A 16,591-nucleotide genomic window follows, 5' to 3' on the forward strand; every position below is an offset into this window, starting at 1 on the left:
TTGAATGTACAGCAAACGTAAAAGTTTACGCTTTAAGGCAGGTTCCCTAATATGGTGCACGCTAAGGAAAAAGGGAGGAGAAAGGTAGCAACATCGACTGTTCCTCCTTGTTGCGGACAAGTTGCCCAGACAAGGGAGGAACGGAAGTTCAGATGAAAGGAGGAGGGCGAGTTCCTATTGGTTCAGTTGGCGCAGGGGTAAAACATCGCGCTACTGACCGAGTGGTCAACGGTTCGATCCGCAGAGGAGCGAGGCTTTTCTTTTTTTTTTTTTTTTTACTAAAGTTTTTTCTTATTTTTGTTTACCAAAACACACATAAACAAACCCAGACCGATGAAAGGAAAATTAAAGTCCTTATTATTCACCGAGACGTTTTCCTCCTCCAGGCAGACCGGAGAAAGCTTTCGCCCTCCCGACTCATCTTCTTTCGGTTTCGTTTTTCGAGCACATCGCGCACGTTGTTTAATAAATTAATGTTGAGTTCATCGAGCTTCAGCGGCAGCGAAGGCTGCCTGTAATTCCGTCTTCTAGTCCAAACGTGCAGAACATTTCGGTTGCATTGACGTTTTTACCACTAATTTTATCAAACGAGCTAACGAAGCCGCTAGAAACAGCGAAGTTCCGGAGCTGTGCCAGCAGCGCTACATACACTGGGTAAGACGGCCTTCTCCAATTTGCGGTACACACGCGGAACTACAGCAGCGAAACCACGAGGAACTGTGTCGACGTTTTCGACGTTATGGAAATCGCGGGAACTGCGTCCAAGGAAGGCAGGCTTTCCTGCCGGCTGCCTGTGTGCCTTCCGTGCTGAGTTCGGTTCTGTTGTCCCGTGCCGAGTGCCAACCGGCGTTCAACATGATTCTGTATTTCTGCGTGTCAGCAACATCGCCAACGTGGTCCTGTATTTCTTCGTGTCAGCGACATCGTGATGGCAGTGTTGTGGGTTGTGAACAAAAGACTGGAATTATCGCCGATGTGACCGTGTGTTCGCGTATCAGTGGTGTAACAACAAGATGAGATGACGTAAACTGTCGGCCATTGATGCCGCTGGTCGGGCCGTTATCGGAGGGGGCGAAGTGTCGCAGGATGACATTCCGCTTTGCATTAAAAAGTTTCATACCACTTGAGGGATTAGGTGCAATCGATCGACGTGCGGATAGTCATGTTGGAACGCTCGTCTGGACAGTAAGCTCCTATCGTACAGTGGCCAATGTGACTGTCGGTTGTCTCGTCCCCGAGAGCGATTGCGCTCTGGAGAAAGGACAACAGTACGAAATCGTAACGGAAAGTACGTATATCTACTGTGTGGAATTTTAGCATTAAAAAACAATAGTAGGTAAAATCGAAAAAAAAAAAGCTACCCTTTATTTTGCTGTTTGAATATACTACGGTTCCTGGAGAAACTGCCCTCCAAGTGGCGCGCTGGGGTGAGCGCTAGAAGTTTTCGAGCTCGCCACGGCGTAGCTCCGTACACTTAACACCTGCCACAAGTCGCGGCTTTCACTGCATTCAAGTTGATCGAAAAGCGATTTCTCAGCCCGTGAAGCATCACTTCCACCTGAGTGAATATCCGCTCTACAGAGATTAGTTCAAGACGGCAATTGCAGCTTTGCGCGAACAGCACAAATAGGAAAACCAATAGAAATACAGGCTACGACGTGCCGTGTGGGGAAACAAACTCATGGCTTCGAACCGCATTGGAGCTGCTTGATTTATTGGCTTTCAAATAATTACGGCATGATCGAGCGTTTACTTTTAATAAGAGATTAATCCCCTGGGCCATTCAAAAGACTCTCAGAGGTTTGACATTGCAGGGAAAAAATCAACATGCTGGGAATATTTTTTATTGCTTAGGGAGTCACCGAAAAGTTCCGCACGTTCAAAACGACCAGTATAAAAGACGGAAACGCAGAGCACGGTGTAGTGTTCGGGTTAGTGTGGTGTTCTGTTGTATTGATATTTGTGTGTGCCGTGTATGTGCTCAATGTATGTTGACCTGATGCTTGTAATAAGCGTAATATGTGTATAGTAGAGGATCCCCTAGCCTAGTAGAGCGCAGTAGTGGCCTGAAAAGAGCAAATTATTTTTTGTAGAACATGAATTGGGCGGTACCTAGCGCCACCTAGCCTAGCTACTTGCTAGTTCTCTGCTTGACCCGCCATCTGGTGGCTAGCGATTTAACATCCTTTTACGCTACGCGGCTACGCCATAATTTCGTGTTACCGTGCTGAGATAAGCCAAGAGGTTGCTTCGGATTTGCTTTTTTTTTGAGAGCGGCTTTTGGTTTTGCGGGCGAATGATTTTCACTCCTCCGTGATGTGCGGTTGACGCAACGGTTGACGAATGAATTGTGGCTCGAGGAATAGCAATGGTAAGTCATAAAGTGCGCGAACTGGGTGCCGGTTGTCTCCGTTGAACATCGCAGTGCTGACGATGAGAAGACTGAGTGACTGCATGCTTTCGAAACGTAAGTTTCTTTACCTGCGGGGGTAAAGAAACTTCGGAAATAAATACAGTTCGCGGAAAGCTCGTGTTACGTTTTTATTTCCTGCTCCTCTCGCTTCGTGCAATAGACTTAGTGTTCTCGTTAAGCCTTATCGAGCTCGATTTGCTCGATTTGTGGCCGCCATAATGAGATGCAGTCGACGGAGGAACTTTTCCTCCCCTGCTTAAGGGACGAAAGTTTCTCCCTTTCTGAAGGAACATATGTGTCAAGAGCGTTCCTCCCTTTAGGGAGGACTATACTGACCCTTTTTTCTAAGAGTGTGGTACATTCCCTTGTACTGGCGCCGTGTAGCGGTTGTACTTTGTCAGTGGTGTTCTGTTCTTGCCGCAGTGCATGGCGATTTGGGGAAAGTATACGCGGCGTCGCTTCCTACAGCGCACTACACTCTAACAAAAAATGGAGGAAAAAAGTAGCAACGGCGCGTCTTCCTCCCTTCTACTGACGCGCCCCCAAGCGGACACGAGAAGAAGGGAGGAACGAGACGTTTTCCTGCTTCTTCAGGCAGACGGGAGAAAGCTTTCGCCCTCCCGACTCATCTTCTTTCGGTTTCGTTTTTCGAGCAGGTCGCGCACGTTGTTTAATAAATAGCTGTTGTGTTGATTGAGCTTCAGCGGCAGCGAAGGCTGCCTGTAATTCCGTCTTCTAGTCTAAACGTGCAGAACATTTCGGTTGCATTGACGTTTTTATCACTAATTTTATCAAACGAGCAAACGTAGCCGCTAGAAACAGCGAAGTTCCGGAGCAGTGCCAGCAGCGCCACGTACACTGGGGGATGGCCGTCTCCGGATTGCGGGACTCGCGCACGCGGCGAACCGGCGGAACTACAGTCACTACAGTAGCGAAACCACGCGGAACTGTGTCGACGTTTACGACGTTACAGAAACCGCAGGAACTGCGTCCAAGACAGGCAGGTTTTGCTGCCGGCTGCCTGGGTGCCTTCCGTGCTGAGTTCGGTTCTGTTTTCCGATGCCGAGTGCAACCGGCGTTCAACGTGGTTCTGTATTTGTGCGTCTCAGGAACATAGCTGCAACATCGTGATGGCAGTGTTGTGGGTTGTGAACAGAAGACTGGAATTATCGCCGATGTGACCGTGTGTTCGCGTATCAGTGGTGTAAAAAGATGAGATTGTAAACTGTCGGGCATTGATGCCGTTGGTTGGGCCGTGATCGGAGGGGGCGGGGTGTCGCAGGTTGACATTCCGCTTTACATTAAAAAGTTTAATACCATTTGAGGGATTACGTGCAATCGATCAACGTGCGGATAGTCATGTTGGAACGCTGGTCTGAACAGTAGAAGCTCCTATCGCTATCGTACAGTGGCCAATGTGACTGTCGGAATTGTCTTGTCCCCGAGAGCGATTGCGCTCTGGGGCAAGGACTGAACGGTACGAAATCGTGACGGAAAGTACGTATATTTACAGTATGTAATTTCGGAATTAAAAAGCAATAGTAGGTAAAATCGAAAAAAAAGCTACCCTTTATTTTGCTGTTTAAATATACTACGGTTCCTGGAGAAACTGCCTTCTAAGTGGCGCGCTGGGATGAGCGCTAGAAGTTTTCGGGATCGCCACGGCGTAGCTCCGTACACTTAACACCTGCCGCAAGTCGCGGCTTTGGCTGCATTCAAGTTGATCGAAAAGCGATTTCTCAGCATGTGAAGCATCACTTCCAGCTGAGTGATTATCCGCTCTACAGAGATTAATTCAAGACGGCAATTGCAGCTTTGCGCGAACAGCACAAATAGAAAAACCAATAGAAATACAGGCTACGACGTGCCGTATGGGGAAACAAACTCATGGCTTCGAACCGCATTGGAGCGGCTTGATTTATTGGCTTTCTAATAATTACGGCATGATCGAACGTTTACTTTTAATAGTGAGATTCTAATAAGAGATTCATCTCGTGACCCATTTAAAATACTCTCAGAGGTATGACATTGCTGGAAAAAAATAAAAACATGCTACAAATATTTTTTATTGCTTAGGGAGTCACCGAAAAGTTCCGTACGTTCAAAACGACCAGTATAAAAGACGGAAACGCAAAGTGCGGGTGTAGTGTTCGGGTTAGTGTGGTGTTTCGTTGTAGATATTTGTGTGTGCCGTGTATGTGCTCAATGTATGTTCACCTGATACTTGTAATAAGCGTAATGTGTGTATAGTAGAGGATACCCAAGCGCAGAGCCGTATATGTAGAGAGTTTGGTCAATAGGAGGCGCGGGCAGAGCCAGGGCGTGCGGCAGACTCGGAAAGAGGGCTTGGCATGCTCTCTTGACCAACCAGAAGCCGAAAACAATCCCCTAGCGGTGGTAGCGAGAAACAGTTCTTAGCCGATCGATCATCGAAGGTCTCTGTTCGTATATGGTTTTAATAAGTGCGTAAGAGTGACGTGTAGTAACTCTCTGTGGTTGAAAATAGGGTGCACGTGTTGTTTCATCATGATCATGCAGAAAGATGTAAGAAACGAATGCGCCGCTCAACTCTGTTTTGCGCGGACAGAGTGTGACCGCTCTGACGGCAGATTCCCGGCGCTCGGCGTTTGGCGTAAGGATTGTGTCGATCTTTCCGCTAGTCGCACTCTTCCACCATCATTTTAGATGAGTGTGGTTGAAACATCACGTGTACCCTAGTTTCAGCCATCGAGAGTTACTCCAATGCAGTTATCAGGTTTGTTTCTCGCGACCACCGCCAGGGTATTAATTCCGGCTTCTGGTTGGTCACATTCGAATTTCTGAAGACGCCCTGGAGCACGCCCAGCCCGCTTTCGGCCAATGGCGCCGCTTCATTTGTCTCCTATACTTCCCAACGAATGGCCAAACTCTCTACATATACGGCTCTGCCCAAGCGCAGGAGAGCGGCTCGGAAGCGCAGTACTGCCCTGAGAAGAGCGAGTTATTTTTTGTAGAGCATGAATTGGGCGGTACCTAGCGCCACCTAGCCTAGCTACTAGCAATTACTCTGCTTGACCCCGCCATCTGGTGGCTAGCGATTTAAGCTTTCACGCTACGCGATAAATAGCGGCTTCGAGTTTGTTCTTTCGAGAGCGGCTTTTGGTTCGCGGATTGAGTTTGCACTTCTCCGTGATGTGCGGTTGACGAAGGAATTGTGACTCGAGGAACACCAAAGGTAAGACGCAAAGTGTGCGAAGTAACTGGGTATCGGTTGTCTCCGTTTAACATTGCAGTGCTGTCGACGAGAAGACTGAGTAACTGCTTTCGAAACGCAAGTTTCTGTACCTATGGGGGGAATCTGGCTTCGGAAATAAACACAGTTTGAGGGAAAGCTCGTGTGTCGCTTTTATTTGTTGCTGCTCTCGTCCCGTACAAGAGACGTAGCGTCCTCGTTAAGCCTTATTGGGCTCGATTTGCTCGATTCGGGGCCGCCATATTGAGATGCAAGCGATGGAGGAACTTTGCTCCCCTGCTTCAGGGACGAAAGTTTCTCCCTTTCTAAAGGAACACAGGTTACAAGAACGTTCCTCCCCTAAATGAGGACTATCCATACCCTTTTTTCTAAGAGTGTAGCGGTGGTGTTGCCAAGTGTTCAAAACAGAGAGCAAGATAGCTTCTTCTTGCACACGCAAGAACTAGACATTTCCAAGGCCTTATAAAATAGACAACACGTTAACCATGAATCTGTGGAGGATATACATATTCCGTTTGCGAAGAAAATGGGTGGTTTTAATTTTTGGCGTCTGTTGGGACTCGCAAGGCTTTTACGATTGATCGTGCGATCGATGTGTGTAGTAACAAGAGGTTGCCACGAAGCGCTTTGTGCGACCACCCTTCGGCTTAGCTGAATGAGTGCTTGAAGATGCTTTTGCATACTTTTGCAGTCATCTCCACGTTTGATAACGTTAGCAACTTTATGCTGCTTTTTTTTAGTAACACAATGTCGCTGTCAATGGCCATTTTTTCACCTTTAGGAGTTGGAGGATTGGAATGGCGAAGTTCAGCCATTCCAGAAGTGGAAATGGGCCCAGTGTCTTCATTCCGAAGAGTTGAAAGGAATAGAATAGTCAGAAATTCCCCGGAATGGAATTGGAATGGAAAGGCTCGAATGGAATGAAATGGCAACACTGCCTTTATCTAGGCAGTCTCGTACCACGGATAGAGAGCATACCGATGGCACCCCCGGCGGCCATTACTTGAAGCGAAGCAATGTACGCAGTTACGCTCAAGGACAGATTTTGAGTCGGGGCTCTTGTAAAAAATTTAAGAAAAACTTGTCCCCTGCCCGCTCCCGCTTTCGCACCGCAGGCTTAACCCAATTCCAATAAAAATAAAAAACTGAAGATTTGTGATGGGCCACTTAGAATGTTTTGTGTTTTTTTTTTTGGTTTTGCAGGTATTTCGCGAATGAAATGGGAACCTACAAAGCTGTTAAACCCTAGTTAAAAATCAATGCATATACACAGAACAGCCGTGTAATATCATATCTCATATCTACTTATCAGGTAATCTTCATGTTGACATTTTTGGAGCCGAAGGAAAATTTCAAGAGTGCATTGGTGTTTTCTTTGATCCTGCTATGTAGACCATTGTTTTGTGGATTGAATGTTATTTTTTTCAGTGCAACACTAAAAAGGACTAGGACTTTTTTGTGCTTTAAAATACATAATTTGGGTTTAAGTCCGTCGCAGATGGACACAGCTGCGACATAACATGGGTTTTCGCTTAACATAGATGGACTAAACATAGGGTTTTGATCAGTCTTGGGCAGTAACTACACTCTAAGAAAAAAGGGAGGAGAAAGGTAGCAAAAGCGACTGTTCCTCCTTGTTGCGGACAAGTTGCCCAGAGAAGGGAGGAACGGCAGTTCAGATGAAAGGAGGAGGGCGAGTTCCTCCTTGTTCAGTTGGCGCAGGGGTAGAACATCGCGCTACTGACCAAGTGGTCAACGGTTCAATCCCCAGGAAAGTGTTTTTTTTTTTTTTTTTTTTTTTTTGTAAAGTTTTTTTTAATTTTTATTTACCAAAACACACATAAACAAACCCAGACCGATGAAAGGAAAATTAAAGTCCTTATTATTCTCCGAGACGTTTTCCTCCTCCAGGCAGACCGGAGAAAGCTTTCGCCCTCCCGACCCATCTTCTTTCGGTTTCGTTTTTCGAGCACATCGCGCACGTTGTTTAATAAATTAATGTTGAGTTGATTGAGCTTCAGCGGCAGCGAAGGCCGCCTGTAATTCCGTCTTCTAGTCCAAACGTGCAGAACATTTCGGTTGCATTGACGTTTTTACCACAAATTTTATCAAATGAGCTAACGAAGCCGCTAGAAACAGCGAAGTTCCGGAGCAGTGCCAGCAGTGCTACATACACTGGGTAAGACGGCCGTCTCCAATTTGCGGGACACACGCGGAACTACAGCAGCGAAACCACGAGGAACTGTGTCGACGTTTTCGACGTTATGGAAATCGCGGGAACTGCGTCCAAGGAAGGCAGGTTTTCCTGCCGGCTGCCTGGGTGCCTTCCGTGCTGAGTTCGGTTCCGTTGTCCCGTGCCGAGTGCCAACCGGCGTTCAACGTGATTCTTCTGCGTGTCAGCAACATCGTCAACGTGGTTCTGTATTTCTTCGTGTCAGCGACATCGTGATGACAGTGTTGTGGGTTGTGAACAAAAGACTGGAATTATCGCCGATGTGACCGTGTGTTCGCGTATCAGTGGTGTAACAACAAGATGAGATGACGTAAACTGTCGGGCATTGATGCCGCTGGTCGGGCCGTTATCGGAGGGGCCGGGGTGTCGCAGGATGACATTCCGCTTTACATTAAAGAGTTTAAAACCACTTGAGGGATTAGGTGCAGTCGATCGACGTGTGGATAGTCATGTTGGAACGCTGGTCTGAACGGTAAGCTCCTATCGTACAGTGGCCAATGTGACTGTCGGTCCCCGAGAGCGATTGCGCTCTGGGGAAAAGACAACACTACGAAAGTATGACGGAAAGTACGTATATTTATAATGGAAGTTTAGCATAAAAAAAAAAAAAAAAAAGACAGGCAAAATCGAAAAAAAAAAACGCTATCCTTTATTTTACTGTTTAAATATATTACGGTTCCTGTAGAAACTGCCCTCTAAGTGGCGCGCTGGGATGAGCGCTAGAAGTTTTCGAGCTCGCAACGGCGCAGCTCCGTACACTTAACAGTTGTCGGAAGTCGCGGCTTTGACTGCATTCAAGTTGATCGAAAGGCGATTTCTGTGCCCGTGAAGCATCACTTCCAGCTGAGTGGATATCCGCTCTACAGAGATTAATTCAAGACGGCAATTGCAGCTTTGCGCGAACAGCACGAATAGAAAAACGAGCACTACAATATAAATACTGGCTACGAAGGGCCATGCGGGAAAACAAACTCATGGCTTGGAACCACATTGGAGCGGCTCGATTTATTGGCTTTCAAATAATTATGGCATGATTGAGCGTCTTCTTTTTAATAAGAGATTCATCCCCTGAGCCATTAAAAATAGCCTCAGATGTATGACATTGCTGAAAAAAAATGAACATGTTCGGAATATTTTTTTTTGCTTAGGGAGTCACCGAAAAATTCCGCACGTTCAAAACGACCACTATAAAAGACGGAAACGCAGGGCTCGCTAGTAGTGATCGGGGTAGTGTGCTGTTGTATTGATGTTTGTATGTGCGATGCCTGTGTATGCGTTCAATATATGTTGACCTGATGTTTGTAGTGTGCGCAACGTGTCTACATGTGTTAAAGATACCGAAGAAAAGGAAACGCATGTGGCGTAAGAAAATAAAAATATTTTTTTGTAAAACATGAATTGGGCGGTACCTAGCGCCACCTAGCCTAGCTACGTGCGATTACTCTGCTTGACCCTGCCATCTGGTGGCAAGCGATTTAACATCCTTTTACGCTACGCGGCTACGCCATAATTTCGTGTTACCGTGCTGAGATAAGCCAAGAGGTTGCTTCGGATTTGCTTTTTTTTGAGAGCGGCTTTTGGTTTTGCGGGCGAATGATTTTCACTCCTCCGTGATGTGCGGTTGACGCTACGGTTGACGAAGGAATTGTGGCTCGAGGAATAGCAAAGGTAGGACATAAAGTGCGCGAACTGAGTGCCGGTTGTCTCCGTTGAACATCGCAGTGCTGACGATGAGAAGACTGAGTGACTGCATGCTTTCGAAACGTAAGTTTCTTTACCTGCAGGGGTAAAGAAACTTCGGAAATAAATACAGTTCGCGGAAAGCTCGTGTTACGTTTTTATTTCCTGCTCCTCTCGCTTCGTGTAATAGACTTAGTGTTCTCGTTAAGCCTTACCGAGCTCGATTTGCTCGATTCGTGGCCGCCATAATGAGATGCAGTCGACGGAGGAACTTTTCCTCCCCTGCTTAAGGGACGAAAGTTTCTCCCTTTCTGAAGGAACATATGTGTCAAGAGCGTTCCTCCCTTTAGGGAGGACTATACTGACCCTTTTTTCTAAGAGTGTAGTTACTAGTAACGCGTTACCGATAACTAGTTACTTTTTTCGGTAACTTTTACCTGTAACGCGTTACTTTTTAAAACTGGTAACTTGTAACTGTAACAGTGTTACTTTTTTATTGGGTAACTGTAACTGTTTAGGCCGTTACAGTTACTTTTGTTTTACTATATAAATTAGAACCTACTGCCCAGGACATTGTGAAATTGCCATCTTGAAGCATTTTCTCAAAACTCCTCGCTGACAAAAAGAAAAAAAAGAAGCGTGGCCACGCATTAAAGAAACAAAAAATTGCCTGGTTTAGCCCACGACCGAGAATGGACGAGAGACGAGTCAGCACGAAACCGGGAAATAAAGGAAGCGGCGCCCGCGGTTGTAGGGGCGGCAAACAATGTCTGTTTCATCGACTTTGGCTCACTCTTCTCTTGTGGGGACCGTCTGTGGGTGTCATGGTCGCGCGATGTCTCCGAGCGCTCCATCTGGGCTGTGTCTGGGGCATGTTCGGACTGTCGTTTTTACACCCAGCCGATCGCCGTTTCCTCACCCCTATAAGTTTTCAAGGAAGCCGTCCCCATATTGTGCAGAAAGCCGGCGCTTGTATTCTCTTCTGAGCCGCTCGAGTAAATATGACTTCTACAGTTGGCGTTTCGGACAAAGACGCCGCGGTGGTCGTCGTACATGTAGTGCACCAGAAGCTAATTGTCTCCTTTCCCCCTTTATTCTCCCGAAGCTGTTTGACCTGCTATGTTTAGGCCTGCTTCCGACCGAGTATATTCCATAAGGTTATTATGTGACATTATCTGTCCTCATTCGTTTCGGAGTGAAAAATGAACGGAAACGCTCACTGGCGCGTGTCGATGGCAATTTTTAAAAACCGTTGATTCTAAGTTATAACAATTATTGCAAATAAATTTTGCGCATCAAAATGCTGAAACGGCGAATGGCGCAAAAAAGAAACACCCTTCGGGTTTAAAATTTTCTAATTTCTCAGTTTACCTTTCTTCTCACTATACACGTTTGCAAGTAACGCGAAAGTAACGGCGTTACTGTTTTTGCAGTAACTGTAACTGTAACACGTTACTTTTTGAAACCGGTAACTGTAACTGTAACAGAGTTACTTTTTCCTCCTAGGTAACTGTAACTGTAACACTGTTACTTTTTACTGGTAACGTGCCCATGACTGGTTTTGATAATTGCAGACGCTGGTGAAAATAATGGCTGTACCACCACGTTTCTAGCTTGTAATCTCCACTCAGTAACCTTGCCAAACAAGGTATACTTTTCTTTTATTATGTGCGCCTGAATGAAACGGGGAAATCCTGTCTAACAAAACCTTAGAATTTGTCCTCGGCTGAGCTCAGCAGATTTCGAAACCACCAACGACTCCATGGCGACACTCAACAACCCTTGTTCTTGAACCTAATCTCAGCGTTTTTCCAACAACGTCGCAACCATCGACCCTTGGTCATAACATTTATATTTTTTTCAAAATTTATAAAAAATTTGAAACAAGAGGTTGAACCTATTTTTATATTTTAGGACGAGACAGAATCGGAGCGATTACCGGTTTATAGTAAAATGATAAAGAACCCATCATCTAAGCTTGAAACAGGTCTGACTAGTTTTTGTTCCATGTCATTTTGGGAGTATGCCTTATCCGGTTGAGTTTTTGTTATATTTATTTGTTTATTTGATACCTACATGATTCAGTACGCCAAACACACCCCGCTACTAAACAACTGTCGTCTGCGTAGCTGCCCGCCGTAGACACTGGCAAGTTTCTTGGCCTTATTTTTTCCAGAAAGAGAGCTACGCTTTGTAATTTTACAAGAAAAAAACCGATCTGTGAATTACACCTTTGACGAAAAGTATAGAATGCTACGTGCAGGTGTCGATTTTTACGGTCCATTTTAGATCGAGCCTGGTGACTTGGACCACCCTGTATATATTCATATAGGGTGGCCTTTATCGTTCAAATTATAAAATGCATGGTATGCTCTCTGGCTGACGAGATTCCTTACTTATTTATAGAAAAAGAGTTGTTTTGCGGATAGATGAACATTGTTTAGTTTACTAAGGAGTGCCATTCATGCGGCATGCATGAGGCAGCGGATTCAGCGCCGTGGCCGACGGGTGATCGGGCTTTGTGATTGTTGTATTTTTGTTAACCGTGGTACGCGCTGATTGGCGCGTCGAGGAGAGGCGACGTGACGACTAAAGGAAGAATCGGCGAGACGGGCAGCTTTCTGGGGCCCTAAGCTGGACGCTTCGCGAAAACGACGGCGAGAAATCTGGTGGCCGCGATTGGCCAAAGCCACACTTGACCTTGGCGCCGGCCAATCATAGCCGCTGAATTTCTCGCCGACTTTTCCGCCAAGTGTCCAGATTAGGGCCCCTGGCTGGAGCTGGTTCAAGCCACACTTGGAACCCGAATAAAGCGCTTTCCCCCCTAAAGGCTGACTCGTTGGGCGCTTGCGTTGCAAAAATTTAACCTGAATGTATACGGTATGTAAAAGGGACGAGAAACGTCCATGTTGATGCGTTGTCAAGGCTATTATAGTACACACACAGCGAAAAAGTACACCCCTGGACGTGTAAACCGTTGTCCCAGGGCGGACTCCCCAAATGGTGTTCGTTTTACACGCGAGGCTCGGTGTATTTCGTTTGCACCCGAGGTCTCGTGTAAAATGAACATCTTTGAACGTGTACTTCGTTCTGCGATCACATGTCTAGGGGTGTTTTTTTACAATGGCGGCCGTTTGACGTAAGACGGGTTCTACGAGCGAGGCCCAGCGCTTTACACGGCTTTTCGCCGCAGCGAAAGCGTAGTTTACACGTGTTCATTCGTAATCGTCCATACGTGCTGAACTACCGCAGGCATTCACCCCCAAGCGCCGACGCCGTATCCATTACGGCGATTACGCGACAGTGGGAGCGACCATCGACTGCATCCAGCAGCGTGTTTCCCCATCGAGCAGGTCCCGCTCGCGTGGCGGTTCAGTTCACACTGAAAGAATAAAAACACACAGAAAATACACGAGGGACAGACACACACAGTTCTTTCAACGAGCAACTACATTTAAATGATGCCCATTACACTGGCGGTTCAGCCGATCGCCGAGGCCTCAAGCCGGTTGCATTGTCACCGACGCCGGGTAATTTCCACAGAGGTTATCTTTTCGCGACCACAGACATGAACTTTATTGAAAAGCCCGTTTGCCGTGAGCGACGACGAATAGCTCCGACACCGACCCGACCCGACTGTTTAACGATAGTCATTCAGTTCGAAACGGCCAGGAGCAGGCAGTTGGTTGAGGCTCAGAAAAACCTTGAAGCGATCTGGCAAACTGCCTCAATGCCCCCCTACACAATGGTAGTAATCCGCTCGAACGCCGCCCGAGTGACGCTGGCATATAGTAAGTTTAGTTTGTACATGATGCAAAATCCCGAGACTGCGAATGAAATTTGAAAGAAGAAGTGTAAGAAGACAGAAAAAAGGGGACAGGACAACGTCTCAAACTCAGCTCACGACAACGTCTCAAACTCAACTCAGCTGAAAACTCAGCTCAGGACAGCGTCCCAAACTCAACTCAGCTGAGTTGAGTTTGGGAAGGGGCCTGACGGAACATCATTACCCTTTCTTATTTTTATTCATTTTTTTTTATTTTTAATTCTTTATTTTATTTTTCATTAAACAATTTATTTTTGTAAGTTGTTGTGTTAACTCTGACCTTTACTCTGTCCTGTTTAAAAGTTTCTTTCCCGCGTAATTAGCGTTCTTGTGCCTCGTCTTCATTAATCCCGGAAACTAAGACAACTTTTTTTCGGCATTCACCCTTTTTTCTTGTGTGACTTTTTTCGCCACTAAACTAGAATTTTATTTTTATCATCCTACGGCCGCTGTGTCTTACTTTTGCCCATATATCAACGGAAGCATTTGTCAACATTCGTCACTCTTTATATATATATATATATACATCACGGGCACTTCACACCATCGTACGTGGTCTCCGAGGAGGATATAAACGAAATTGTGCAGATGAATGAACCGTACTTAATCCAATGAATTAAAGAATCCAAGTTTTCCAGGAACCCGCCGAAAGCCAAAAAACGGCGGAGCCAGGCTCCGCCGTTTTTTGGCTTTCGGCGGGTTCCTAGAAACTTGGATTCTTTAATTCATTGGATTAAGTACGGTTCATTCATCTGCACAATTTCGTTTATATATATATACATATATATACAGGCTGTTTTTTTTTAAGCTTAATAGATTTGTTTAAGAAAAGTCGTGAAAGTTTCGCTTATGCCACTTGTGGAGGTGAGTTATACGGCCAGGGGAACATATTATAGGAGGCTAATCGTAGCGATCAGTCGTTTATTTAATTAAAATTCGTTAATTAACTTTTTAATTAATGAAAATAGATATATGGTTCCAATTAGAAACTTGCTCAGCGTCATCGAAAACCACTAAATCAGTCATTTTCAGAAAGACTTTCGGCGCGTGAAAAGCGTAGTATTGTACTAAAGTTACGACTCGTGGAGCAGGTACAAGGCTGGGGCTAGATAGGAGACGGAAAAATCGCGCAGGGCGCCTTATCGCAACCACTAGCTTTGTACCTGCTCCACGAGTGGAAATTTTAGTGCACTACTACGCTTCTCACGCGCTCAAAGTCTTTCTGAAAATTTTTGATTTAGTTGTTTTCAATGACGCTAAGCAAAAAAGTTTCTAATTGAAACCATATGTCTATTTTCACTAATTAAAAAGTTAATTAACAAATTTTAGTTAATTAGTCGACTGATTGTTACGACTAGCCCACTATAGTATGTCCCCCTGGCCGTATAACTCACTTCCACAAGCGGCATAAGTTTAACTTTCACGGCTTTTTTTTAAACAAATCTGTTAAGCTTAAAAAAAAACACCATATATATATATATATATATATATATATATATATATATAATATTTTTTTTTATGACGTGCCGAGTTTGAACAATATTAGAAATCTTTTTCTCTGAGTTAATTTATTTCTCAACGTGAAAATAACAATATATACATTAATTTGTATTCTGCAGATGGTAATGATATGTACTGCCTGCGGTATTAAATGCATTAGCTCAAACAATTTTGACGACAAAAATTACCAAGCTTAGGGCATAATTGCCCATAGATACATATTTGGATATTTCTCCGAAACTCGTCTTGAAGAATAATATTCATATCTTAAGACTACACTTACCTAGGCTATACATAGATCATTCTTAAAAAGTTTAACATCTCTACCATAAATATCTGCGGTTATAGCGCGCTTCAAATATGGCACAAACGACAATTGTCAAAAACCCGCCGGCCTTCCTCGCTGCTTCGGGAATCTATTTCTTTAAAACCACGCAGGTCAGACGATTGAAATAAGCGGCATTGTCTTTCGCAAGTAAGGCGGCGCCACATGTTAAAATGCGAGAAAAAAAATTACGAATATACATTTCAGCTTGAATCCAAATGAAACCGCCCGCCCGTCTTTGGAAGTTCGACGAACTTCGAACTTTTACCCTAAAAGTTTGAAGTTCATCGAACGTTTGACTTTTCAGGAATCGGAAGGTCGACAATTTTCGAATTCTTTAGATTAATAAGTTTGGAAGTTCCACAATTATCGAATTTCTTAGCGTAGGAAGGTCGAAAGTTCGAAAAGCTTCGAACTTTTTAGTGAAGAAAATCGAAAGTTCGAAAAGCATCGATTTTTTAGTCTATCAAGTTCTAAAGTTCGACAAGCATCGAATTTTGAAGCGTAATAAATTCGCAATTTCGAAAAGCGTTGAACTTCTTAGTTTAACAATTCGAAAATTCGACCTCCGTCGAATTTCTCGATATGGAAACTTCGAAAATCGAGATCTTTCGAACCTTTCAAACCGCTTGATTCGATCATCGAACTTTCGGTTCAAAAAAAGTTCGCAGCATCCCTACTTGTAACCGAGTCGTGCGATCTTCTCTGCCTCAATCTTCTGTCGCCATTCTGCACCAGTACAGTGCATTTTGTGAACTTTGGATCACGACCACAGTCTCGGCAGTTAGTCCCTAGATTGCCAGAAACTGCCTCGTTCGTATTGTTATGATGCTGTCACAGCCGATCGTTGATACATCTGCCAGTTTGTCCGACATACAACTCGGGTATCTCGGGAGAGCGGCTTGATGTTGGTAAAGAGGGGAACCAAAAAAGTCCTAGGGTCATAATTCCGGGACCACCAGGTCTTTTCACTTTTCGAATATTAAAGTTTACGATGGTGATGATGATGATAGCTGTAGTATCTTGTTACGTCACAGGTTTCAACGTGTGACGAAACGTAAACGTATCTATCAAAACCTGAGCCTCTCAGATTTTGAAGGATGAGACAAACAGCTAGAGGGTAGACACGAGTATTTAGTGTTCCAATGTTGAACTTGAAGTACCGTGCTTTGAAAGAAGATAATAATTACATGTACACTGTTTTCATACAACCTTGTCAGGGGCATAAAAAATCAAACAATTAATTTTTTTTTAGGCTCCAGACTGTGGCTGGACGGCGCAAGGCTTGTGAGCCAAAGAGCTCGAAAAAGATCACTAACTTACCGAGATTTCGAGTAAATTTAGTGAAGTTTTTCTGCAAGGACGCATATCATTACTTTCGT

The sequence above is a fragment of the Ixodes scapularis genome, unplaced genomic scaffold (assembly GCF_016920785.2).
Source record: "Ixodes scapularis isolate PalLabHiFi unplaced genomic scaffold, ASM1692078v2 ptg000071l_1___fragment_3__unscaffolded, whole genome shotgun sequence".
NCBI classification, from domain to species: Eukaryota; Metazoa; Arthropoda; class Arachnida; order Ixodida; family Ixodidae; genus Ixodes; species Ixodes scapularis.